The sequence below is a fragment of the Schistocerca nitens genome, chromosome 8, assembly GCF_023898315.1.
Source record: "Schistocerca nitens isolate TAMUIC-IGC-003100 chromosome 8, iqSchNite1.1, whole genome shotgun sequence".
NCBI classification, from domain to species: Eukaryota; Metazoa; Arthropoda; class Insecta; order Orthoptera; family Acrididae; genus Schistocerca; species Schistocerca nitens.
In genome coordinates, this window is record NC_064621.1 from 206,120,070 (window position 1) to 206,132,460 (window position 12,391).

The 12,391-nt window shown below is 44.1% G+C and overlaps 1 protein-coding gene across 1 annotated transcript in view; it reads left to right on the top strand.

Annotated features, from left to right (window-relative positions):
* Window positions 1-12,391, top strand: part of LOC126199488 (lutropin-choriogonadotropic hormone receptor-like) — a 648,355-nt gene that overhangs the window by 324,885 nt on the left and 311,079 nt on the right. The window lies entirely within an intron of this gene.

Genomic DNA, 12,391 nt, shown 5'->3' on the forward strand with positions numbered 1-12,391 from the left:
GATCGCTCACAACACAGCCCTAATTGGTTCGTCCTGAGTATCATTTCTGTTCACATGAAACGCTGGATACGAAGACAAAGCTTGGTGCAGGCTACGCGCTAGAGACTAGCGTAGAGAATTATCGGAAAGCACAGGCGGCTGCCTTCTATGACGATGGTGTTGGAAATTTGGTATAACGCCCCGACAAATGTCTAAGTCGAAGAGGCGACTATGTACAGAAGTACCTGGAACGTGTAGCTAAATGTGCAAAGAAAACAGTTTCGATTTTCACTGTAGTTTCCATTTCGCGACCGATCGTTCCTTACTTTCCGAGCAACCCTCATAATTAATCACTTTTCCATAACGCGCAAACTTGCTTTTCTTGTCTAAAAAGATTAATTACCTTTCTTTTCGTTACAAGTCGTTCACTGAAAAATACTGTTCCTTCCCTTTTCTTTCTTTGAACTTTGCTTTGGCCAATATTCCAGTCTTTCACTTTATTGGCGTTTGGATTTACCTTATTCTGGAAAAATATATTCAAAGTATTAGACTGCTTTCAAATAAGCCTCTGATTATTTTTTTCTTGTAATAGTTTGGGGATAAAGGACAAGCCGGGTGCTGACGATTCCTTTACTTCCTGCAATTAAATCGTTTACAGGTACAAGACAGCATTTTATTTTAAGAGCGCTGGTTCTCTACTCAAAACCCCACAAAGCGTAATTGTAATGAACAAAATAAAATAAAAAACCTAAGTGTCACCGCCACTTTTCAACTGTATGAACTTCAAATAATCAGACAAAGCTCAGCTACTTCAGGCGTTGACTTCGGAGATCCACTATCATTTAAATCTCAAAACACAGCACTCGATGATCTCTTTCAGAGAGAATTAGCGTGTTCACTTTTAAATGGTTCTTGATTTGTCCTTTAGGGCCAAAGGGAAAAGCATTCTCGATAAAATTCCGATTGTCTCTCAATAAAAAAGTATTACCGAGGACGACCGTTCTCTTTAATATAGACTATACGTTCAGTGCATCCAACGCGATTTCCGGAATTTACTACATTGCGAGGCTCAAGTCGAAGTCAGATAATAAATCCTCACCAAATATCGCTAAGTCACTACTCCTCGGTGCCTGCGTACACCTGTACAACCACAATAATACAATGCAACGCTACTATCCCTTAGTGCGTGCTTTAATCCTCAACCACAAAATAACTAAACGACTTCTCGTGAACCCGTCTCTTAACATACACCATCCAATGGAAAATCTCACAAAAATACTGAAATATGGTTCGCCTACCGTCACGTGGCTATGAAGCAGCACAAACGCACAATTAACCACAACTGGGAGAAACTAATCTCACACTTCAATAAATGGGGGCATTTTCCTATACCTGGAGAGTCTACACTACCAGAATCGGCGAGATAATCATTTTCTACACAAGCCGATAATCTTCTCAAAATACCTTTCTAAGTGACTTAGAATTGCTTTGGACACATTTGAGTACTAACCTCATTGCAGACTAATTCACGTATCGTACGTGTGAGCTGATCTTTTCACACTCTTGACAAAATCTCTCTCGAGACTCGCTACCCGAACAATACTCGGATACTACTACTGAAACTCTAAATGGACAAGTCAAGAACCAGTCTCTCCGAACAAACATATCACGCTAATTCTCTCTTCAACAGCAAGTGTTTCTTCTTTGCAGCCGCCGGCAAAAGTTCATCTTTGCCGCACGCTGCGGTTCTCAGCAGTCGGCTGAGTGTTGCAAGCTCGCTGACCTGACAGGACACAGCTTTTCTCGACCATCAGTTGTCACATATCTACAACATTCTAGCACAAAAATGTAAGAGAAGTATATAAGCAACTTAATCTCTTCATTCTTCTAGCACAGAAAAATCGATGAGAAGTGAAGGCGACACACGCAAGTAATGCGCTTTTTACGGGCTGAAGAAGATCAGGCGCATTAGTTCTTTATCATGAATTTGTTTGGAAAATGGTAATCGAAGTAATCTATTTAAAAAATTCGACAATCCGACTCCTACAGATATATATAATTAAACAAAAACTGTAAACCAGAATGCGCCTTCTTATTGGAACGAAAACGGACAAATTTTTCCGCCTCTCAAGGAAGTCGCCAGAAGAGGGTTGTGTGTACAGAGATGCAGCTTTGAAACTGAGAAACAATTTACTTCTGCAGGTTTCACCTAAGTGCACGATGGTCACTTTTGCACCTGGACAACGTTGATGGTCTTCTCTCTCTGCATAGTAACTCCAGTGTCAGACAAAATGGATCAAGGGATGTATTGTACATGTTTTTGCGCACCACCTTTTGATTTAAGTTCTCTCTAAATCGGTTGTCGATTATTGTTTCTCTTTACCATTAGTTTTCATTTATGCAAAGTATTCTCAAATTAATATTGATTATTGCAGCCAAATAGACGAACCTGTTTCTTTGTGAATTATTATTGTGCTGTAGATATTGTGTTGGTAGTTTCATCGCACCGCAAGTCGTCATGTTTCGAAGTTAGTGCAGTGAAAAATCATTTAATATGAAAAAGCTTAATTTAAATAATATGTTGACACGAAATGCCATACTTCATTAATTTCTTTTTTTTTTAGTGCGAAACAAAATGGTTTTACACTGCAGTAATCCGCTTCTCAGTGAAATCAGATAGTCAGTACCTACTTTAGCAGTCGCATCAACCCTTATTTTGGTTTGTTTGTTCGTCCGAATAGAATAAACAAGTCTGCTTTTGGGCAGGTTCAAGTACTGCCAGTGTCCGGATATTTCATTCAACTAATCAGTTTTCAAATTCGGTTCTGGATGTAACGAACGTGATTAATTATGTGTCGAAATTTAATTTACGTCTATAATGATCGTGAAATCTATACGAATACGACACACCATTTCTCCTAAAATGAAGATATTCAGAGTTTAAGCAAACGTATCTGATCTGATGTATAGAGCGCTCCATAAAAAAATGGTTCAAATGGCTCTGAGCACTATGGGACTCAACTGATGTGGTCATCAGTCCCCTAGAACTTAGAACTACTTAAACCTAACTAACCTAAGGACATCACACACATCCATGCCCGAGGCAGGATTCGAACCTGCGACCGTAGCAGTCGCACGGTTCCGGACTGCGCGCCTAGAACCGCGAGACCACCGCGGCCGGCAGCGAACCATAAAAACGTAGACACTTTAATAATCAGTATCTTTGAAACGACATATCGCTGCAATTTTGGACCGTAGCGTAGTCCATTGTTTTCTCAAAAGATCTTGGCACATGTTTTACAGCAGATGACCGTGCAGCAATGAATGAAGTAAGATTGTCGTTTGAGCAACGCATGATGGAGGTAAAACAGCAATGGCTTAATGTGTAAGGAATTCAACCTACAACACGTGCGACAATTCATCGTATTCGGGACGGCGCTTTTCAGGATGTGCACAAGGTCGACCAAAAACATCAACAAGTTCAGCTTCCTGTGTTGCAGTGTCGCAACATTTTACAAGGTCACCTCAAAAGTAATTGAAACAGGGTGCACGTGAAAGCGGGGTAAGCCGACCATGCGTACGATGAATTCTGAAGGCTGAAAAGTAGAGAGTGTACATTTCAACGCGGACGAACCGGGTAGAAGGATGGACTACTGCGAGTGTCTTGAAGGTATGGCTCGCGAGGATGGACAGTTTGCAGGGATGGTTAACTGGTCTGACGAGGCGCAACTCAGACTGAACTGCGCTGTAAACCCTCACAACTTCCTCTACCGGGATTTTGAAGATAGTCAAGTTAACGTAGATGAACGTTAATCTACCGGGTGTTGATGGGATGTGGTCTGTCATCGCGCGGTTTGATTGGCCCATTCATCTTTGAAGGTACCGTAGATGATGAGGTATATCTACATATGCTCCCAACATTAGTTTTACCTGCCATCCTAGAGGTATCCGGAAATGAAAGATTTTACCTAAAACAAGATGGATCTCCGCCTTGCTACCACAGAGGTGTCAGAGCCTACTTGGATGAAAATCTACCTGGACGATGGATAGGCCGAACAGGAGCTGTTGAGTACATACCACGGTCTCCAGAACTTTCACCTCTTGGCTTCTCCCTCTGGTGGACCTTGAAAAATGAAGTTTATCAGCAGGAGCCAGCTACACTGAACGAGCTACGAGAAACCATCGAGGCGTTCTGTGCGGCTATCTCACCGGCAACGCCGACAGCCGTAGTTCGGTCAGCAGTTCAGCGGAATCGACTTTGTTTGCCTGCTAATGGGGGTCACTTTGAACACACAAAATAGCCTTTCCCCGATGCAATAACTGTAACGGTATGTCATTTTGTCCCATTAATATCGACTATCAAAAAGTGTCTCCTTTTTCTGGACGCCTCTGTGTTAGTAAATGGATACGTACTTCGAATACATTGTTGAGCATTTATTTCGCATGCTTCCTGTAAAATGAAATGCTTTTAACATAGAAAAATATTCTGTCCTATCAGTTACGTGTTAAATGCTTTTCATGGTATTTAGCAAAATCTCTCACTGATAAGGGGAGGCCACGACGTTGGGTTCACAGATTTTACTTCAATCTTTGTACACCTTTAGTAGGCCATTAAAACAACATAATGTCCAAGTAGTAAGGTGTACTACAATGGCAATTCCGAGAAAATCGGAAGAGAAGTTTAAAGCGTCTATTATGTAACTTATGCATATGTTCCAGACGTCTGAGCTCATGATGGACACGAGATTAGCGGTCGAGCTTCGTAAGACGAACGTGTATGAGACGACGGTTCGACTCCCGCTCAAACTTAATCATTAACTATTATTTTCATCCCTGGTCGTATTACACTCCTGGAAATGGAAAAAAGAACACATTGACACCGGTGTGTCAGACCCACCATACTTGCTCCGGACACTGCGAGAGGGCTGTACAAGCAATGATCACACGCACGGCACAGCGGACACACCAGGAACCGCGGTGTTGGCCGTCGGGTGGCGCTAGCTGCGCAGCATTTGTGCACCGCCGCCGTCAGTGTCAGCCAGTTTGCCGTGGCATACGGAGCTCCATCGCAGTCTTTAACACTGGTAGCATGCCGCGACAGCGTGGACGTGAACCGTATGTGCAGTTGACGGACTTTGAGCGAGGGCGTATAGTGGGCATGCGGGAGGCCGGGTGGACGTACCGCCGAATTGCTCAACACGTGGGGCGTGAGGTCTCCACAGTACATCGATGTTGTCGCCAGTGGTCGGCGGAAGGTGCACGTGCCCGTCGACCTGGGACCGGACCGCAGCGACGCACGGATGCACGCCAAGACCGTAGGATCCTACGCAGTGCCGTAGGGGACCGCACCGCCACTTCCCAGCAAATTAGGGACACTGTTGCTCCTGGGGTATCGGCGAGGACCATTCGCAACCGTCTCCATGAAGCTGGGCTACGGTCCCGCACACCGTTAGGCCGTCTTCCGCTCACGCCCCAACATCGTGCAGCCCGCCTCCAGTGGTGTCGCGACAGGCGTGAATGGAGGGACAAATGGAGACGTGTCGTCTTCAGCGATGAGAGTCGCTTCTGCCTTGGTGCCAATGATGGTCGTATGCGTGTTTGGCGCCGTGCAGGTGAGCGCCACAATCAGGACTGCATACGACCGAGGCACACAGGGCCAACACCCGGCATCATGGTGTGGGGAGCGATCTCCTACACTGGCCGTACACCACTGGTGATCGTCGAGGGGACACTGAATAGTGCACGGTACATCCAAACCGTCATCGAACCCATCGTTCTACCATTCCTAGCCCGGCAAGGGAACTTGCTGTTCCAACAGGACAATGCACGTCCGCATGTATCCCGTGCCACCCAACGTGCTCTAGAAGGTGTAAGTCAACTACCCTGGCCAGCAAGATCTCCGGATCTGTCCCCCATTGAGCATGTTTTGGACTGGGTGATGCGTCGTCTCACGCGGTCTGCACGTCCAGCACGAACGCTGGTCCAACTGAGGCGCCAGGTGGAAATGGCATGGCAAGCCGTTCCACAGGACTACATCCAGCATCTCTACGATCGTCTCCATGGGAGAATAGCAGCCTGCATTGCTGCGAAAGGTGGATATACACTGTACTAGTGCCGACATTGTGCATGCTCTGTTGCCTGTGTCTATGTGCCTGTGGTTCTGTCAGTGTGATCATGTGATGTATCTGACCCCAGGAATGTGTCAATAAAGTTTCCCCTTTCCTGGGACAATGAATTCTCGGTGTTCTTATTTCAATTTCCAGGAGTGTATTTATGTGACGTTCGAGAGGTAATATAACTAAAAAAAAAAAAAAAAAAAAAACAAAAAAAACGTGTATTTGCATGGACTTTCGATTTATGGTTCTGAGAACTATGGGATTTAACTGCTTTCAATTTATGTTCTCCATGTCTCTATGACAAGTACCGTCCTGCAATGTGTGATGTCGAGAGCACATCCGACGAGTAACCGTGCATTACACTTCTGGTCTGGCACTTTATGAGTCACTGTATTAATGATTGTGTCATTCGCATTACGGACGTTTGACTTGAGCTTTCCAGGCCTGTCCCTTGTCCTTGAAAATTTAATTACAAATAATAGTCAGATAATATATGAAATTCACTACAACTCCATGGAGACGCACATAATTTTTTCACTATATTTCCTCTCAAACCCACGCGAAGTGGCCGTGTGGTTAGAGGCGCCATGTCACGGATTGAGCGGCCCCTCCCGCCGGAGGTTCGAGTCCTCCCTCGGGCATGGGTATGTGTGTTGTTCTTAGCATAAGTAGTGCATATGTCTAGGAACCGAAGACCTCAGCAGTTATGTCCCTTAGGAATTCACACTCATTTGATTCTCTCAAAGGTCAAATAAATGAAATAGTGTAACCAGTGATGAAAAACGTTCAGATTACAAAAGTAGGTGCTTGCGCGATTCGAACCATTGCCTCGTCCACGACCTTCTCGTTAAGTGCGAACGCTAAACACTGTTTTTTAATCTCATTTTGTTCGTTATTGTTCGTTGCGGACGTCCCATGACACCCGTTGAGCTGGCCGAAGTGGCCGTGCGGTTAAAGGCGCTGCAGTCTGGAACCGCAAGACCGCTACGGTTGCAGGTTCGAATCCTGCCTCGGGCATGGATGTTTGTGATGTCCTTAGGTTAGTTAGGTTTAACTAGTTCTAAATTCTAGGGGACTAATGACCTCAGCAGTTGAGTCCCAAAGTGCTCAGAGCCATTTGAACACCCGTTGATGTTCATCAAGTTCGACGTTGATTCTTTCACACAGCTATGTTTTTTTATTACACCCGCCAGCTAGTTCTCTGTCCCAACACGCCCAGCTACCGTGCCGGTAACCACTCGACCACAATGAGTTCTTACGGACAGCACCTTCGCACAGGTAGAGCACTTACTTAACAGACGCCTAAAATTTTCTCGAAATTGCTAGTGCACCTTACTATTTGTACATTATGTTACTTTAGTGACCTACTAAAGGTGTACAAAGTTTGAAGTTATTCTGTTATCGCAGCGTCGTCACCTCTCCTTGTGACCGAGGTAGAGCTCGGTACGCAGCGCGGGATGTATATTTGACTGGCGGCCCAGCCCACCCAGTGCCGTGTGCTGCGGCGGGCTGGCAGTGTAGACACATCAACTGAGGAAGTGAGCCAGAGGACAGGGCGGCGCAAACCCGTGGGCCGGCAGTGACGCGTAGCGGGCCGCCGGGCAGAACTCTGCTACTCGTCCGACCTGCGTGGGACGTACACTACCGGCCATTAAAATTGCTAAACCAAGAAGAAATGCAGTTAATAAACGGGTATTCATTGGACAATATATTATACTAGAACTGACATGTGATTACATTTTCACGCAATTTGGGGGCATAGATCCTGAGAAATCAGTACCCAGAAGAACCACCTCTGGCCGTAATAACGGCCTTGATACGCCTAGACATTGAGTCAAACAGAGCTTGGATGGCGTGTACAGGCACAGATGCCCATGCAGCTTCAACACGGTACTACAGTTCATCAAGAGTAGTGACTGGCGTATTGTGACGAGCCAGTTGTTCGGCCACCATTGACCAGACGTTTTCAATTGGTGAGAGGTCTGGAGAATGTGCTGGCCAGGCCAGCAGTCGAACATTTTCTGTATCCAGAAAGGCCCGTACAGGACCTGCAACATGCGGTCGTGCATTATCCTGCTGAAATGTAGGGTTTCGCAGGGATCGAATGATGGGTACTGCCACGGGTCGTAACACATCTGAAATGTAACGTCCACTGTTCAAAGTCAATGCGAACAAGAGGTGACCGAGTCGTGTAACCAATGGCGCCCGATCCATCACGCCGGGTAACACGCCCGTATGGCGATGACGAATACACGCTTCCAATGTGCGTTCACCGCGATGTCTCCAAACACGGATGCGACCATCATGCTGCTATAAACAGAACCTGGATTCGTCCGAAAAAATCACGTTTTGCCATTCGTGCACCCAGGTTCGTCGTTGAGTACACCATCACAGGCGCTCCTGTCTGTGATGCAGCGTCAAGGGTAACCGCAGCCACGGACTCTGAGCTGATAATCCGTGCTGCTGCAAACGTCGTCGAACTGTTCGTGCAGATGGTTGTTGTCTTGCAAACGTCTCCATCTGCTGACTCAGGGATCGAGACGTGGCTGCACGATCCGTTACAACCATGTGGATAAGATGCCTGTCATCTCGACTGCCAGTGATACGAGGCCGTTGGGATCCAACACGGCGTTCCGTATTACCCTCCTGAACCCACCGATTCCATATTCTGCTAACAGTCATTGGACCAACGCGAGCAGCAATGTAGCGATACGGTAAACCGCAATCGCGATTGGCTACAATCCGACCTTTATCAAAGTCGGAAACGTGATGGTACGTATTTCTCCTCCTTACACGAGGCATCACAAAAACGTTTCACCAGACAACACCGGTCAACTGCTGTTTGTGTATGATAAATCAGTTGGAAACTTTCTTCATGTCAGCACGTTGTAGGTGTCACCACCGGCGCCAACCTTGTGTGGATGCTCTAAGAAACAAATCATTTACATATCACAGCATCTTCTTCCTGTCGGTTAAATTTCGCGTCTATAGCACGTCATTTTCGTGGTGTAGCAATTTCAATGGGCAGTAGTGTATTTTGTTTTTAGATTACTAAATTAGTCACGAAGGCGTCTCTTGTGTTTCCGTAGAGTACTGGCAATATTAGTGTGATATGCCTGGTCAAGGCACGAGCGAAATACAGTTCTGTCAAAACAATCCCAGTGAAATAGTTTCAATCTTGGTCTCTTCAAGCAACATCTACGCCGAATCGGAGAGGTGGGGTCGCTGTTTCAGCAGAAATCAAATTATGTACACATCGTCAGTTGCTGAACTCTAGATAAAAAAATGGTTGTAATGGTTCTGAGTTCTATGCGAGTTAACATCTGAGGTCATCAGTCCCCTAGACTTAGAACTACTTAAACCAAAGTAACCTAACGACATCACACACATCCATGCCCGAGGCAGGATTCGAACCTGCGACCGTAGCAGTCGCGCGGTGCTGGACTGAAGCGCCTAGAACCGCTCGGCCACAACGGCCTGCGAACTTAAGCTAAACGGGACCTCACAGAATCTCAACAATTCAGTCCACTACAGACGTCAGGGGCGCGAGACCGCTTGTCTGCGTGGGGTGTGGAGATATAGCGTTGTTAGACGCATTCAGACCAAAAATGTATCTGTGGTGACCCATGCATAAGAAATGCAACAACAAATTGGATGTAAATGTGTGTGTGTGTGTGTGTGTGTGTGTGTGTGTGTGTGTGTGTGTGTGTGTGTGTGTGTATGACTGTTAGGGCAGAGCGGGAGGAGGTGAGGAGGGGAGAATATGTATAAGCGAAAGAATTTGCTTGTTTATTGAGAATACAGGCTGAAACAAAATATTGCTCACTATATAATTTTAATGTGGAAATATCAGATCAGTGCCAAAAAAGAACACGTTAATTAACAAGGAAACTAGCATAATGAGAAATTGTCAGAGGAGCATGAAGCTCGTGTAGCAGATGACTGATGTCCAGTACATACCTATTGCTTATTTAACCTGACCACATTAGGGGCCTAAAGCACTCTCTTTACATGTGAGCAGGAGCAACACATACCAAAGATACTGCAATACCTTCCAAATAATAAATAATAATAATAATAAACCCCGTGGAGGCCTGGGAAAAGAATAGGCCTCCGGTATGTTCTTCCAGTCGTAAAAGACGACGAAAAGAACAAACCACTAATAGGGCTAACCCCCCTTTTAGTGTGATTAGTAGGTTCAGGACAGAACTAAAGAACCCTCGGACAAGCGCCGTCATGATCGGGGACGACGCTTGAACCCTATGCCCGCCCACAATGGTAACGACACTGCTAGCCAACTGGAAAATGATTTAAATCCAAATACAGGTGTTTTGCAGGATATGGTTCCTGCAACCAACCTAGAAGGAAAACAAAGACAGAGGATGAGATGGTCAGATGAAATTAATCGACACCTCATGCTCTGTTATTACCAAGCAACAAACATAGGAACCAACACAACTGGATACAGATCACAAGTATACACAACATTTATTACCAGATACCCAGAATTAAAATTTTTAACAGAACAACGACTAGCTGATCAGATCCGTGTAAAAATCAAAAATAACTGGATACCCCAGTCAGAATTAGAAAACATCAAACAACAAGTACAACAAATACTGGAACAAAATAATGTGCAATCAGAAGAAGAAGAAAATACAGTAATGGACTCAAACATCCCAGAGCAAACAAACAAAGAACAACACGCATCAATTAAACAATCAGAGGAAAACGAAATCTTAAGACAGACACCAGAACAAGCACAAATAGAACACGAAGTGACACACATGTTACATATAGAAGAAAAATTTCAGCTGACATATATAGAATACAAAGACACAAATACAGACATTAGACCATTCTTGCATAGACCGCCAAATAACCCACAAGTCGAAACAACAATAAAAACTGTAAACACAATCATACACAACAAAATAAATGAAAACACTATTATGGAAGAGTTACAACTACTGGTTTATATAGGAGCACTCACTACACTAAATATACACACTAGGCAGAGATCAGAACCAACCAATACACACAGAAGAAACCCACAAAACCAGCATGGCAACACAGGCTACAGATGAGAATAGAAAAACTGAGAAGACATCGGACAGCTAACACAATTTATAAGAAATGAAATGTCAGAAAAAAAACGAAAAAGTTTAGGTAAAATCTCACAACAAGAAGCGATAGAGCAATTAGATGAAAAGAAGCAGAAATTACAAGCATTGGCCAAACGACTTAGAAGATACAAAGAAAGTGAAAATAGAAGGAAACAAAACCAAACATTCAACACAAACCAAAAGAAATTTTACCAGACAATAGACAACACACACATTAAAACAGACAATCCACCAAACATAACAGACATGGAACACTTCTGGAGCAACATGTGGTCAAACCCGGTACAATATGACAGGCATGCACGGTGGATACAAGCAGAAACAGACACATACAAGATGATACCACAAATGCCTGAAGTGATAATTTTGCAACATGAAGTCACCCAAGCAATTAATTCTACTCACAATTGGAAAGCCCCTGGAAAAGATAAAATAGCAAATTTCTGGCTAACGAAGTTCACCTCAACACATTCACATCTAACTAAATTATTTAACAGTTACATTGCAGACCCATACACATTCCCTGATACACATGGAATAACTTATCTGAAACCTAAAGATCAAGTAGACACAGCAAACCCAGCTAAATATCGCCTCATAACATGCCTACCAACAATATACAAAATATTAACTTCAGTCATTACACAGAAATTAATGACACATACAACACAGAACAAAATTATAGATGAAGAAAAAAAGCCTGTTGCAAAGGAGCACGAGGATGTAAAGAGCAACTGATAATAGATGCAGAGGTGACATATCAAGGTAAAACTAAACAAAGGTCGCTACACTAAGCATACATTGATTACCAAAAGCTTTTGGTAGTGTACCCCACTCATGGTTACTACAAATATTGGAAATATACAAAGTAGATCCTAAATTGATACAGTTCCTAAACATAGTAATGAAAAATTGGAAAACCACACTTAATATCCAAACAAATTCAAATAATATCACATCACAGCCAATACAGATTAAGCGTGGAATATACCAAGGAGACTCATTAAGTCCTTTCTGGTTCTGCCTTGCTCTGAACCCACTATCCAACATGCTAAATAATACAAATTATGGATACAATATTACTGGAACTTACCCACACAAAATCACACATTTGCTATACATGGATGATCCTAAACTACTGGCAGCAACAAATCAACAACTCAACCAATT